Source organism: Trematomus bernacchii, unplaced genomic scaffold, assembly GCF_902827165.1.
Source record: "Trematomus bernacchii unplaced genomic scaffold, fTreBer1.1, whole genome shotgun sequence".
In the NCBI taxonomy this organism is placed as follows: domain Eukaryota; kingdom Metazoa; phylum Chordata; class Actinopteri; order Perciformes; family Nototheniidae; genus Trematomus; species Trematomus bernacchii.
Window position 1 is genome coordinate 152,501 of NW_022987394.1, and position 14,228 is coordinate 166,728.

The window sequence follows — 14,228 nt, forward strand, 5'->3', positions numbered from 1 at the left end:
TGGCTTTGTTAGCTTTTGTTTAGCTTATAATTTCTAGTGTGATTCTATTTTCTAACTCTAATGACTCGATGTCATTGCATTTTAATTTTAATTCATAAAATTGCACTCTTGAAGCCTCAACATGTCTTCATCATGCTATAACACTGAGACGGCACTGTGTCTTTTTAATAACCGTCTGAACTTCAATCTAAACTGCATTTCCAGACAATCATAATAATGCAAATTGAGGTAAAGACTATAAAGCATGAAAGGCATAACATAGTCAAATGGGCAGAAGAGGCATGAACCTGATGACCTGTTGCAGCTTGCCAATCAAAACAAATAATTTGCATGTGATCTTAATGGAGAAACACATTTCAGAGAGCTGACTCAGAAACAAGCGATCACATGACTGGCATCGCACGCTCTCAAAATGTTGACTTGCAGGCTGCAGGACACACACACACACTTGTTTTGAACTTTCTTAAATCTTTTGTCTTGAAATATGTTTCCATAGATAAAGAAGGGGACAGCTGTTAAAACACACCATACAGCTACAAACACACACACACTGATCAGTGGAATGTGCTCAGTCAACAAGTCGTGTTAGCTTTACCCTGAGCTAACTGCTAACAGATGGCAACACTGTGTGTCCAGGTTAAACTAGAGAAGGTGCTAAATGGGGCTAAACCAGGCCAAGAACAAGCAGGGTGATACCCAACAATAAGGGTCTAAATGAGACTACTAAACGTCATCACGCCGAACATTAGCCACCTTTAGCTTAGCGGTGGTGACGTGAAGTCATGTGACCGTGCTGTAGTTACTTTATAGCCCAACATTAGCCGCCTTTAGCTTAGTGGTGGTGATGTGAAGTCATGTGACCGTGCTGTAGTTCCTTTATAGCCCAACATTAGCCTCCTTTAGCTTAGCGGTGGTGACGTGAAGTCATGTGACCGTGCTGTAGTTCCTTTATAGCCCAACATTAGCCGCCTTTAGCTTAGTGGTGGTGAGGTGAAGTCATGTGACCGTGCTGTAGTTCCTTTATAGCCCAACATTAGCCGCCTTTAGCTTAGCGGTGGTGACGTGAAGTCATGTGACCGTGCTGTAGTTCCTTTATAGCCCAACATTAGCCACCTTTAGCTTAGCGGTGGTGACGTGAAGTCATGTGACCGTGCTGTAGTTCCTTTATAGCCCAACATTAGCCGCCTTTAGCTTAGCGGTGGTGACGTGAAGTCATGTGACCGTGCTGTAGTTCCTTTATAGCCCAACATTAGCCACCTTTAGCTTAGCGGTGGTGAGGTGAAGTCATGTGACCGTGCTGTAGTTCTTTATAGCCCAACATTAGCTTTTTACTTCAGAAACCATAAAGTGGTGTTGATATGTGGAGATTATCCTGCTGTAAACATGCAAGTATCATAAACGTTGTTTGACAGAGATTTTTTCTGCAATAATCCGAAATATCACATGGAGAAATCCCTTTGAACTAGGGAGATGCTCACTTATGTGTCGGCCTACAAAAATACATCATTACTGTACATCTTGTGACGAGCACGATGATACCTTCTGATGGTGAAAGCTTTACTGAAGCTCCAGGTGACGCCATGTGCTGCACAGTGTGATCCGCTTGAAGCTGCTTATTTCACTTTAACCTCTGTGTTTAAAGCACTGTGCTGGTATTTATCCGCAGTGTGTGGGTTTTATATTCTAGGAACGGCAAAACAAAAAGCCAAGCGGCATTAATCAGAACTATTTCAGTTTCACCTGGATTTTTACGATAGGCAAATGAAATAAAACATGACGGAGCAGGTCTGAAGAAGCTTCCTTAGAGGGGAGCGGCTATGATTCACCTCCCACACACACATTACTGGATTTCCTTTAAATACCAACTGACTGTTACATAATCACACTGGCAGCTGACTGTCTTTCACAAAGCACAGAGGCCCTGCAGCTCTGAACACACTGCCTGATCTCCGGGTATTTATAACGTCTGCAGTGTGTTTCATAGAGCCTCAAACTGACTCATTATTCACAGGAGACTAAATGTTCTAATGTTTGCAGGAAATGCTCCACATAGGCATGAGGAGATGTGAGGAATAAATGTCACGATTATCAATACATTGCCAATACCAACAATGGAAAAGAAGGCCTTTACAGAAGAGGAAAGGTTTGTTATAGCGGATGACTGATTAAAGGGGACTTTCACAGTTATTATTACACATAAAACGTCTATTTTCTGGGGCTACTTCTGTATATGTAAATTATGTAAAGCCCCAGGGGAAGCTGCGTGAAGAGAAGAGTTAGAAACAAGTTACCAGATGTCTGTAACACACTCATCTCTTCTTGAGGCTAGCTGCAGCTCAAGGTTAGATAAGCTGTTAATGCAAACTCAAATGTTGGCTGCCCAATTGCATTATGGGAAATGTAGATGCCAGGATTTGCTATGGAAGGAGATGTGTAGTAGAGACACTACATACTGATATACACCTGAACATCAGCAGGAGAGGACTCTTTAAAGTAGAGACACTACATACTGATATACACCTGAACATCAGCAGGAGAGGACTCTTTAAAGTAGAGATCCTACATACTGATATACACCTGAACATCAGCAGGAGAGGACTCTTTAAAGTAGAGACACTACATACTGATATACACCTGAACATCAGCAGGAGAGGACTCTTTAAAGTAGAGACTCTACATACTGATATACACCTGAACATCAGCAGGAGAGGACTCTTTAAAGTAGAGACACTACATACTGATATACACCTGAACATCAGCAGGAGAGGACTCTTTAAAGTAGAGGTCCTACATACTGATATACACCTGAACATCAGCAGGAGAGGACTCTTTAAAGTAGAGACCACTACATACTGATATACACCTGAACATCAGCAGGAGAGGACTCTTTAAAGTAGAGACTCTACATACTGATATACACCTGGACATCAGCAGGAGAGGACTCGTTTAAAGTAGAGACACTACATACTGATATACACCTGAACATCAGCAGGAGAGGACTCTTTAAAGTAGAGACACTACATACTGATATACACCTGAACATCAGCAGGAGAGGACTCTTTAAAGTAGAGACACTACATACTGATATACACCTGAACATCAGCAGGAGAGGACTCTTAAAGTAGAGACACTGCATACTGATATACAACCTGAACATCAGCAGGAGAGGACTCTTTAAAGTAGAGACACTACATACTGATATACACCTGAACATCAGCAGGAGAGGACTCTTTAAAGTAGAGACACTACATACTGATATACACCTGAACATCAGCAGGAGAGGACTCTTTAAAGTAGAGACACTACATACTGATATACACCTGCAAATGAGCATGATAGGGCCCCTTTAATGTCCATGTATTACGTTTTATTTCTGTCACATATGGGTGTACGAATACCTCTATATTTATCAAAGTGATGAGGTGAAACTACACGTCGTAACTAATTCTGATCAACAAAAAACAAACAAAAGCCACAATGTTGGAGATCTTCTTTAGCATTGAAGAAGGGAGACGGCACTACACTATGAAGTGTGTTTGTGAGTAACATAAAACCAGGCAGCTGCACATGAGGTCTCACTGTGTCCCTTCAGAGAGAGACACAAGAGAGAGGAAGACCAAAAGAGAAGAAGATCAAAGCAGAAAAAAATGACCCAAAAAAATCTAAAGCAACTTGGCATGAAAGCAGAAAAACAGATACCAGGGGAAGAACAGAAGAAGACAGATGTAACAAAAAATGGCCGTGCAATTTTCCTGGCCCATTTCATCATTCAGTAGCACAATCCTGAATGGTTTCTACATTATATCCTCACACACACACACACACACACACACACACAAAGCCTGCTGCACAGAGAGTTTATGGAGATAATGAGTTCTCTCATGATCTCACTATTTATAATAAATGAACAGACGGATAAAGAGGGACCGCATTTCCTTTGGTTTGTTTTCACAGAGAACACACACACACAAGATCTGACATCAGCAGAGGGACAGACGGACGCCTCACACTTTCTATTTAGGGGCAAAGTGATCGATCAGGTGTGTGTCGGGGAATCAATGAGTCAGAGGTGAAGTTAAATAGTGGGCATGGGAGAACAGCCACACCACCAATGCAATGGGGGTGCAGGACACACACACACACACACACACACACACACACACACACACCACACACACACAACACACACAACACACCACACACACACACACACACACACACAACCACACACACACATCACACAACACACACACACACACCACACACACACACACACACACACACACACACACACACACACACACACACACACACATCAACACACACACACACACACACCACACACACACACACACAACACACACACACACACACACACACACACACACACACACACACACACACACACAACACACACACACCCACACACACACACACACACACACACACCACAGTGTGGTTGGCATTTCAGCCGAGAAACACACTCTGCTGTGGGAGTCTGGTATCGCACCGTTACATTTTTATATGTGTAATTAAGATGCAAACAATTTCTATTAGAGCGAACGATCTTTATATTTAAGATGATTTATTGCATTTTTGCCATGTGTCCATCTCAGTTTATCAAGATCTTTTTACAAAGTCATTGATATACAACATAAACAACAGTGGGCCTTAAATAGATCCCTGGGGCACGCCATGATGAATATTTTTTTGAGTGTGTGTTTACCTCTAGTCCCCATCGCCATGTCTGCCACCTTCTGAAAAGGCGTCCAGAAAGCTCCGGTCACCACGATAGTCGTCCTGAAACAAACACAACAAAATAAACATAAAGGACTGTTATTTTGAAAAGCAGGATTGATGGGAGCCACATGAGAGGCCAGGAGTGCAACTGGAGACCTTCTGACACACACATCATCTTCCTCAATGGACCTATTGTGTGTGTGTGTGTATATGTGTGTGTGTGTGTGTGTGTGTGTGTGTGTGTGTGTGTGTGTGTGTGTGTGTGTAGGTCTGTTTCTATAGCTGCACACACAGTCATTACCCCTGAAAACCTAACTAAGAAGATCAGATGACACTCCTGTCAATAGTGTGTGTGTGTGTGTGTGTGTGTGTGTGTGTGTGTGTGTGTGTGTGTGTGTGTGTGTGTGTGTGTGTCTGACCTCAGTGGAAATTCTCTTTCATAATACCAAAGACTTTACAAACTCTCACACACAATAATATGTAAACTAGTCTGACTACTATTTCCCACTGTTTTACTTACTTATTTAATATATATATATATATCTTTACTGTTATTTCATAATTTCATCATTTTATTCTTCATTAATGTCACTTGGTGTTCCTTTCTGCAGGACTAAAGTATATTTTGTATATCTTACCAGTGAAGTGGATATAATTATCAATATCATTGTGTAAATATTCCTTAAAGATTGGTAGTCTGAAGTCCTGTCCTACTTGAAGCAACTGCAGCTTTTTGACGAGAAAGGTGAGAGAGGTTTGTTACTAAAGAAAATCATGCTTTATGACCCCGGTGCTGAGTTTAACTGCATGGAAGCACAAAATATAATTATTCATTACATTTGTTATGAATCACTTTAGATTTTATTGTCATTAGAGGGAGTATTAAAGTGTTATGAGTGAAATATAACCCACTTTAGCTCTTCTGAGAGGCATTAAACATTAGAGCATTTTGAACAGTGAGGATGTCCTATTTTTTGCCTGTGTGTGTGTGTGCGTGCGTGTGTCTGTGCGTGTGTCTGTGCCTGTGCCTGTGTGTGTGTGCGTGTGTGTGTGTGCGTGTGTGTGTGCGTGTGACTGGCAGTGCTAATAGACTGCGACTGGCTGCAGCAGCAGAGAGATGCTAATCAGAGTAAACTGGTCTACTGGGAAATACAGCCATTATACTATTATTATACTGAGCCAGCGCTGTGTGTTTGTGTGAGTGTGTGGTGTGTGTGTGTGTGTAGTGTGTGTGTGTGTGTGTGTGCCATCCCTCCATCAATCTATCTATCAACCTTACCTTTCTAATCATACGACATATGGCAGTAAAAACGACATGGAGGTTATTAAACGTCACGACCGAAAACACATACTGTATATGTCATAGGAATACATATTAAACGGGTGATTAAAAACATGGTTTATGAAGTAACACGGCAATTTTAAGGGATTAGCATTTATTGTAAGTAGCTGTGGATAAAACCGGCAGATACATTAATTTAGTTTAAAATGTGACAGGTCAATGGTCAGAGGAAAATGCTTCCCTGCGGATAATCATAAGTAACTTTTAGTAGAAAATATATCTGGTTACATGGAACCGGGATATAATCCGTGTGTGTGTGGGTGTGTGGTGTGTGTGTGGTGTGTGTAGTGTGTGTGTGTGTGTGTGTGTGTGTGTACCTGAGCTGTGGACTGTAGCTTCGGCTCCTTTGCTTACAAAGTCCTCCCATGTTGGATAACTGCCTGCAGGAACAGAAAACATCACGACATTAAAAACTGTTCACCGAGTTAAACTGAGACTTTACAACACACAACGCTTTAACAATGTGCACTTAATACAAGTCATCTTAAAGAGCTTATTCCCTTAAGTGAGAGGGCCAGAGGTATCAATTGGGATTACAAGCTGTTTGCACAAGAGTTGTATGTGTGGGAAACAACCACGCTGGAACTACAAAGAAGAAATCATATTTGGACTTTTCTCATGCAAATCGTCTCGTTTACTGCTTTGTTGATACTTCTGGATCCAACTTGCCAATAACTGATGTGAGGATTTCAGATTGTAGATTTAAATGACTGTTATAATGAGAAAAAAAGCATCTGCAATTAGAGATGTCCCGATCCGATCCCGTGATCGGGGATCGGAGCCGATCACGTGATTTTCAAAAGATCGGAATCGGGAGAAAAAAATCAGGGATCGGGATTTTTTTTTTTTTTTAAGAAAATATTTTTATTATTTTATTTAATGTTACAAAACAAAAATGACCATGTTCACGTCTTAAAAGTCATCCTGAGGCCTTAGTTTTGGTTTAAAATTACACAACATCATGTATGTGTTGCTTCTTTTGGCTTGTTTTCATGAGACCTGGTTGCTTATTTCTCTCAAATCTGGCAACAGAGTGGGCGCAGTGTCTAATAGTAGCAGTAAGCTAACAAGAGGCTACGTTCAGCTGGTGACTCGGGAGTCGGGACAGAGAAAATGTCAGGAGTTTGGAAGTATTATAAAATTGAAAGCGAAGGCAGTGTAACAGCCAGATGCAATGTTTGCAAGGCGGAGGTTCCGCGTGGTGGAAAGAACAGAGCTACGTTCAACACGACCAATCTAATATAAACACCAACAACAACACGAGGAGTACACAGCGGCCACTCAGGTAACGGCACTGAAACAACCGACACTTTCAGAGACTTTTAAAAGGAAAGAGAAACTGCCCCAGAACAGTGAAAAGGCCAAAAAAATAACAGCCAAGATAGCCTGAATTCATCGCGTTGGATGTTACCTTTTTTTTCTCTTAATGCATTGCATAAAGATCGGATCGGGAAAAATCGGTATCGGCAGATTGTCAAAATCAAATGATCGGAATCGGATCGGGAGCAAAAAAAGGTGATCGGGACATCCCTATGTGCAATATGAAATGCATGAAAGAAAAATGAAGACAAATCATCAGGACGTGAAGACGGGACAGGAAGAGGAGACATTTAAAAAATAATGGAGAACGTTTGTTAGAATGAAGATGAAAAAAATAAACAATAATATTAGTCTTTATGAAACCAGAACATTAAAGCAAGGAGACATGTCCCCGTAGAGACACTACATGCTAATATGAACCTGAACATGAAGATAAAAGGACTCCTTTAATACAAAAATATAGCTTGGGAGAGATCCTCTTAAAAAACGAATCACACCGTTATCATTTATTTAGTGTTTCAATGATTATGACTCAAATCGTGCAGCCCTGATGGAGACGGGACATCGGACATGATTTCTCTTCCTGTCGACTGCTAATTGATTTATAGTTTTCTTCTCTTTTCTGTGACCTTTGAGTGTTTGATTGTTCCTGATTGTCAGATGAAACAGCTTCCTCTGACCGGTGAGAAACAGCCGACTGCCTCGCGTTATTTTTAGGCTTCTCTGGGTTTCAGATTTAAATTTCGGGGCCAAATAAAGAGCCAACCGATGTCACGCGCCGCTGAGACTGAATCTCCTCTTCTCTGCGCTCAGTTTTTAACACAAAACAGCATCGAATCTGGGTCAGACTCCACGGAGGGAGGGCCTATGACTTCAGACATTAAAAAAGACACACAATGTAAAATAAAATGGCTGCAAATCATCACAGTTGAGAAGCTGGAGCTCAGTAATACACAGGGTGTTGCTTGGGAAGTGACGTGAATGATTCATTAGTATTCAAATAGATCATAATTTATCAATGAATCCTATGAACAATTAAGCTTTAAATCTCCTCACGTTCTTATCAAAAAGTGATGGACACTCACAGATTCACTTTTTAGTTTGATGAAATGTCCGTACTTTGTTTATAGCTTGTTTAACATTTTGAAAACAAACGTCTGCACTTTAAAGAAATACCTTTATGATATAATGAATTGAAGCACAACCTCTGTAGTCTAGAAACCAATGAATATGTGATATCGGTCCTTTTCTGGGAGCCTTTCCTGAATTTAATCAGCTTTCTTTAATGGATAATATAACTATTCATACAGCTTTTAAAATGCAGCACATCTTGAAAGACCAAACGTGTCATTTCCAACCTTTCTGGCTTCTGACAGATTAAGTATTTGTATTCCTTTTTGATTGTTCGGATATTGAACAGTCCTCCTTAAATAAAGATTTGTAATATCATCCTGCAGACATTAACATGTGTTCCTGTTGGTTCTCTGTGCAGGTTGCAGCAGATTGCATATCTAACATAACTTGTACTTGAAGAGTATTTCTCCCTTGCTGTTTTGCTACTTTTACTAAAAACTATCTAAATACTTGTCAATCGTGGATTTTAAGACGTCTTAAATGTCTCTGTGAAGCTCTTTGTAACTCAGAAGTGCTCCATAAACAAAGATCTGTAATATTATTTGCAGAGATTCAAATATGTTCCTGTTGTTTCTTATCGTGTCTTTCCCCACGTCCTTCAAAACGTGAACAAGGCAATGGATAAATTGCTTCTTTGCATTATGACAGTTCATTCTCTTATCTGATTTATTGGATTCATTATCATCCTGCAGAGATGGAGATGTGTCCCTGTTGCCTCTTACTGTGTCTTTGTTTGCATATTGTAGCTGCAGAAGGGTTGCAGATTGATTATGTAACATAACTTGTACTTGAAAAGGAGTATTTCTCCCTTGCTGTATTGCTACTTTTACAAAAAATCGATCTAAATATTTGTCCATTGCTGATTTTAAGACGTCTTAAATGTCTCCGTGAAGCACCTTGTAACTCAGAAGTGCTCCACAAACAAAGATCTGTAATATTATTTGCAGAGATTCCAATATGTTCCTGTTGTTTCTTATTGTGTCTTTCCCCACGTCCTTCAAAACGTGAACAAGGCAATGGACAAATTGCTTCTTTGCATTATGACATCTCATTCTCTTATCTGATTTATTGGATGTGTTATGATCCTGCAGAGATGGAGATGTGTCCCTGTTGCCTCTTACTGTGTCTTAGTGCATGTTGTAGCTGCAGAAGCGTTGCAGATTGATGACGTAACGCCGCTCTCGCTCTGCAGACTCTGACCTTGAGTTACATCGCGGCCGACAGCAGCTGTGATTCGATTATAAGCGAGGGAGGGAAGCCCTGTTTCAGTCCCACTTTCTCCTCCCTGTCCTCCACCAGAGGATAATACCGATTTAACCCCTGCTAACGTGCCATTAGCCTCTTAGCTCCACACCGCTAAAGCCGTTAGCCTCCTCCCTCAACGACAGGTTTACAGGGATTTAGCAAAGCGTGATGAAATACTGCAGGGTGAACAACGTCTAATTCCAACATCTACTTTTTTTAACGCTATTTTATTTCAATTTGAGAAGTTTACAGTTTGGAATGTTTATTTTTAGTCTTTTAATTTTTATTGTACAAATGCCATAGCAAAAAACAAAAAAAACAAATGAAAACCCTCCTTGTTCTTTAAAGTGGACCGATCATGCTATATTTGAATAATATAGTGTAGGACCATACCTATATAAGGCATATTTATACTGGTTTTTTTTTCAAAATACCAAACAGATCATGCATTTTAGCCATGCCTCATTTTGTTCAATTTGAAAAAAAATTGCTCTGTTTTTGCAAGGGCTGATTCAGTGAGAACAGCACCATCTACAGGCCTGGCATATGTACTACAGCGTCTCCAGCGCTTTCGAACGGCAATGGCCGTGGCTGTCTCCTCCTGATTGGTGGAGTTGGCCCAATAGCCGTAGCGCCACCGTCCTGACGTCAGGACAGTGTTCAAATCTGAATCAGTTTCTATCAGATCCATTGCAGCCCCTTTTTTAGAGATTTGGGTATGGAGGAAAATAGAGAGGGTTGTGTTTTCTGACACTTGGTGAGTTCCCTGGAACACCGGGGACACATATTCATGTAGAAAAGACGTACAAAAGTGCATTTTGCATGATAGGTCCCCTTTAAGTTGTTACTACTTTAAAATCATAATATACAAGAAAATATTCTGGCATTCTGAGCCTATTTTCTGTTTTAACCGTACACTAAGGCTGGGGAATTAATACATGGCATATCGATGTTGCGCCACAAGATTCAAATATTGTCCTTATATGTCGTACAATATATCAAAATATGGCATAAATGTGATGTTTGTATGTAATTCTTTGTTTCAAGTCATTATATCCACATTACTGATGATTATTGATCAACGTTCAGGTTCATATTTTATGAACGCAAAAATGGTTAACCCTTCTATGGGGTTGTAATATTGATATTGATATATTTCTACAAAAATAAAGTGATGTTTAATATACTGATCAGTGTTTCCACCAGACCAGGGCTGGGGGGGGGGGGGGGGGGGGGGCTATCCCTTATAGATACTATCTCTTTACATATGCACACACACTTTTGATATCTCTTTACGTTGTTTACAGGGACACCCCTCCTGGCATGGTCCTTGGAAGATGCGGCGTGTTTCGTTTTTTTTCGTCACAGGAACACGCTTTGCTGGCGGCAAAAATAATCCCACCAGACTCCTTTGCCCCTCCAACAGAGGGATGTCCTTGTCCTTTTTCGTCATTTCAAGCGATAAAAACTCTCTTCTCTCAAATTATAAAAAATGTTGGACGCCCTCGGCTCGAGTTCAGGGCGTCCCCGAGCTGAATAAGAGCGTCAAATGACGGTAAGACGCCCCCGTGGCGGAAACGCTGATACTGATATTATATACACATTTTACAATAACAATTCTGACTTTCCACAATGAAATGCCTTGTCTTTTTATGATGCTGCAACGCAAACATGTCCCAAATTGGAATCACTAAAGTACTTCTTATCTTATCATCGAAGACAAAAGGGATGCATGGAGGGAAAGGAAGTGGATTCCACTCCCAAAACTTTATTGATCCCTGCTTGATTGTAACATTTAAATACTAGGATTTTGAGAAGGGGGAAAACAGCATAAGCTCAAAAGTGATATTTCAGAAGAAGCATATTTAGGGTAAGCTCAACTTAGAAGAACGTTTATAAAGAAAGCAGGTTGTTTAGAGTTGGGATAAATGGTTATGTGATCGGTTATATGATGGGGGATTTCTAGATACGTTGAAACTGTTTTATAATATATTGTAATCTTTCCAAAAACCTCATCTCATGCAAAGGGGGGGGGGGGGGGGGGGGGGGGGGTTTCACGGTATTAATCTTTCAGAAAATCCATGCGGGTAAAAGCGTTTCATGCAGAAATCAGCCTGCACTTGTATGGAAGTAAATCTCCTGCAGCGTCCAATCACATCTCTGTACGCGCGCGCGCGCGTGCGTGCGTGCGTGCGTGTGTTTACATGAAGGGAGAGAGGGTCAGGTGTTGTCTGTTAGTAAAACCCTTGTTTCTACATCAAAATGCCAATATAGAAATAGCATGACTAGCATTTTGACACCCCATTTTCTTATTTAACCGTTTACTAAGTCTGGGGATTAAATCAATATTATATTGTGCTAAGAGACTTGATCTCATATTTGTCATCTTCTATTTTGCATACAGTACAATCGTAACATTGGATAAGTGTTACGATTGTGTTTATTTTGATGTTTGAATGTACATTTTCTGTCTTTTCTTTTGCCCACTAAATCATCACTCATGTGGATATAATGACTGTTTATCAAAAATCGTTATTTCTAAAGGTTTTAGGAAATCAAAAATGGTCAACAAGTCGTATTCGATTACTACATATCACATAAGCCTTTTATTTAATCATGTTTAATGCTTTATTTTAACAGCAATCATACTGGCAAATGGGGTACATTTAATGCGGATGCCGATTACAATTCTGCGTTACGGTACGTCCACACGGCAGCGTGCGTTGAAGACCAACAACCAATCACATTAATCTCCCGCCCCGGAGACACAAGCACGCGGTTTGATTGGCTAGAGCTTGTACTGGCATATGATTCGATTGGCTGACGCTTCCGTCGAAGCTTCAAAAGTTGAACTTGTCTCAACTTTCGAAGCGAGCTACGCGAGCAAAGCGAGCAAAGCGACGGAACCACAATGCAGTTCGGCGAAGCGCGACGTCACCCCATTCAAAGTGTATGGGAAGCGTCACTGTTGTCCACACGCTGCCGTGTGGACGGGCCGTTACAGGAAACATCAAATCCATGACCTCCAAAACAAGGTGCAACCAACCAGTAGGACCACACTATTAATCCAATACTTATTACAATAACAAGCCTGACTTTCCACAATTAAATGTAGATGATAAACTGTGATATTTACATTTAAAATGTTTGCATCTCTCATAGAAACCTCTGCTTTATCAAATCAAGCACTTCCCAAACTAACAGCCAGACACCATTGAGTTGCTTCGGTAATATATTGTGTATTATTTGTTTTACTTTCTTGATTTCTATGTTGTGTTATAAAGCAATGAACTAACTCTGTTGTTAGTTTAAAGTCTTATTTTGATGCAGAGGTTGTGTTAACGAGCACAAACGTTGCTCAGTGGGAGTGAATGCAGTTTATTTTAGTGTGAAAGTGCAATAAAATCTTACTATGGTTAACCACGACTAACATTTATCTCAACCTTTTTTTGTTGTTGTTGTTGTTGGGGTTTGGGATACAAAAAAATGGACCCTAGTCTTTGATGCTGTATGTGTTGTAAAATAGTAATAGTGTAATAAAATCAGTAAATATTTGTTCATATGAATAAACCCACAGCACTGTGGAGCGTTGTTTCCTTCATGTAAAGTCGGTTATCTATGAAAAAGAGTCGCTGAAGGTCACACCAGAAACACAAAATGTCTGCTTGTGTTTCTGTGTTTCCCTTCTGAGGGTCTTCTGGTTCCCACCATCACTTCTCGCCTAAACCTTAAATTCTGTCAGGATTTGTTGTGACTGCCAGGAATGTCACAGTGAGTCGCAGACCAAACACTCCAGAAGCAGGTCTGACAACCCCTAAGAGTATCATCGCATAAAAGTCTCATTTAAATATATATAATGTCACTGTAACTTTATTTTCGAACAGTTTAAATGCACGCCTAGTTCTCAGACAGACGGGTGTCGTCTTGACCATTTATCGCTGTATAAATCACATGTATTATTATAATTATTCTCAGGCAATTATCATGTAGATCTTAGGTTTGTAATTAACATATATGCACGTTTCGCCCGTCTGGCCAACATTTCAATAGCCTATAATGTGGAGAGATCGAAATACCATTTCCCACAATCCCGAATACAAATATACAAATATATATAAAAATATGTATAAAAATATGTATATACCTATATATACACAATCAACAGACACATGTAAATTCCCTAGCTGAGACCTTCCCCTTTCCTTTGTCTTTTTCCTGTATAAAGTGCTTGTTTTTCTGTTGTAACACGGTCAGAGTCTTGTGCTACATCAGTGGAACAGGTTGTCTGTCCTTCCAGCTGGAAATACATTGATTCTGTTAAATGCTATAATTAGGGATGTCCCGATCACCTTTTTTTGCTCCTGATCCGATTCCGATCATTTGATTTTGACAATCTGCCGATACCGATTTTTCCCGATCCGATCTTTATGCAATGCATTAAGAGAAA

At 40.3% G+C, this 14,228-nt stretch overlaps 1 protein-coding gene across 1 annotated transcript in view; it reads right to left on the bottom strand.

Annotated features, from left to right (window-relative positions):
* The window catches only part of LOC117486590 (protein MTSS 1-like), a 40,351-nt gene extending 35,547 nt beyond the window's left edge, over positions 1-4,804 (bottom strand). The window contains exon 1 of the mRNA XM_034135102.1: positions 4,727-4,804. The gene's annotated coding sequence lies outside the window, so the exon portion shown is untranslated. The remainder of the gene's footprint in view (positions 1-4,726) is intronic.
* Positions 4,805-14,228: the final 9,424 nt, after the last annotated feature.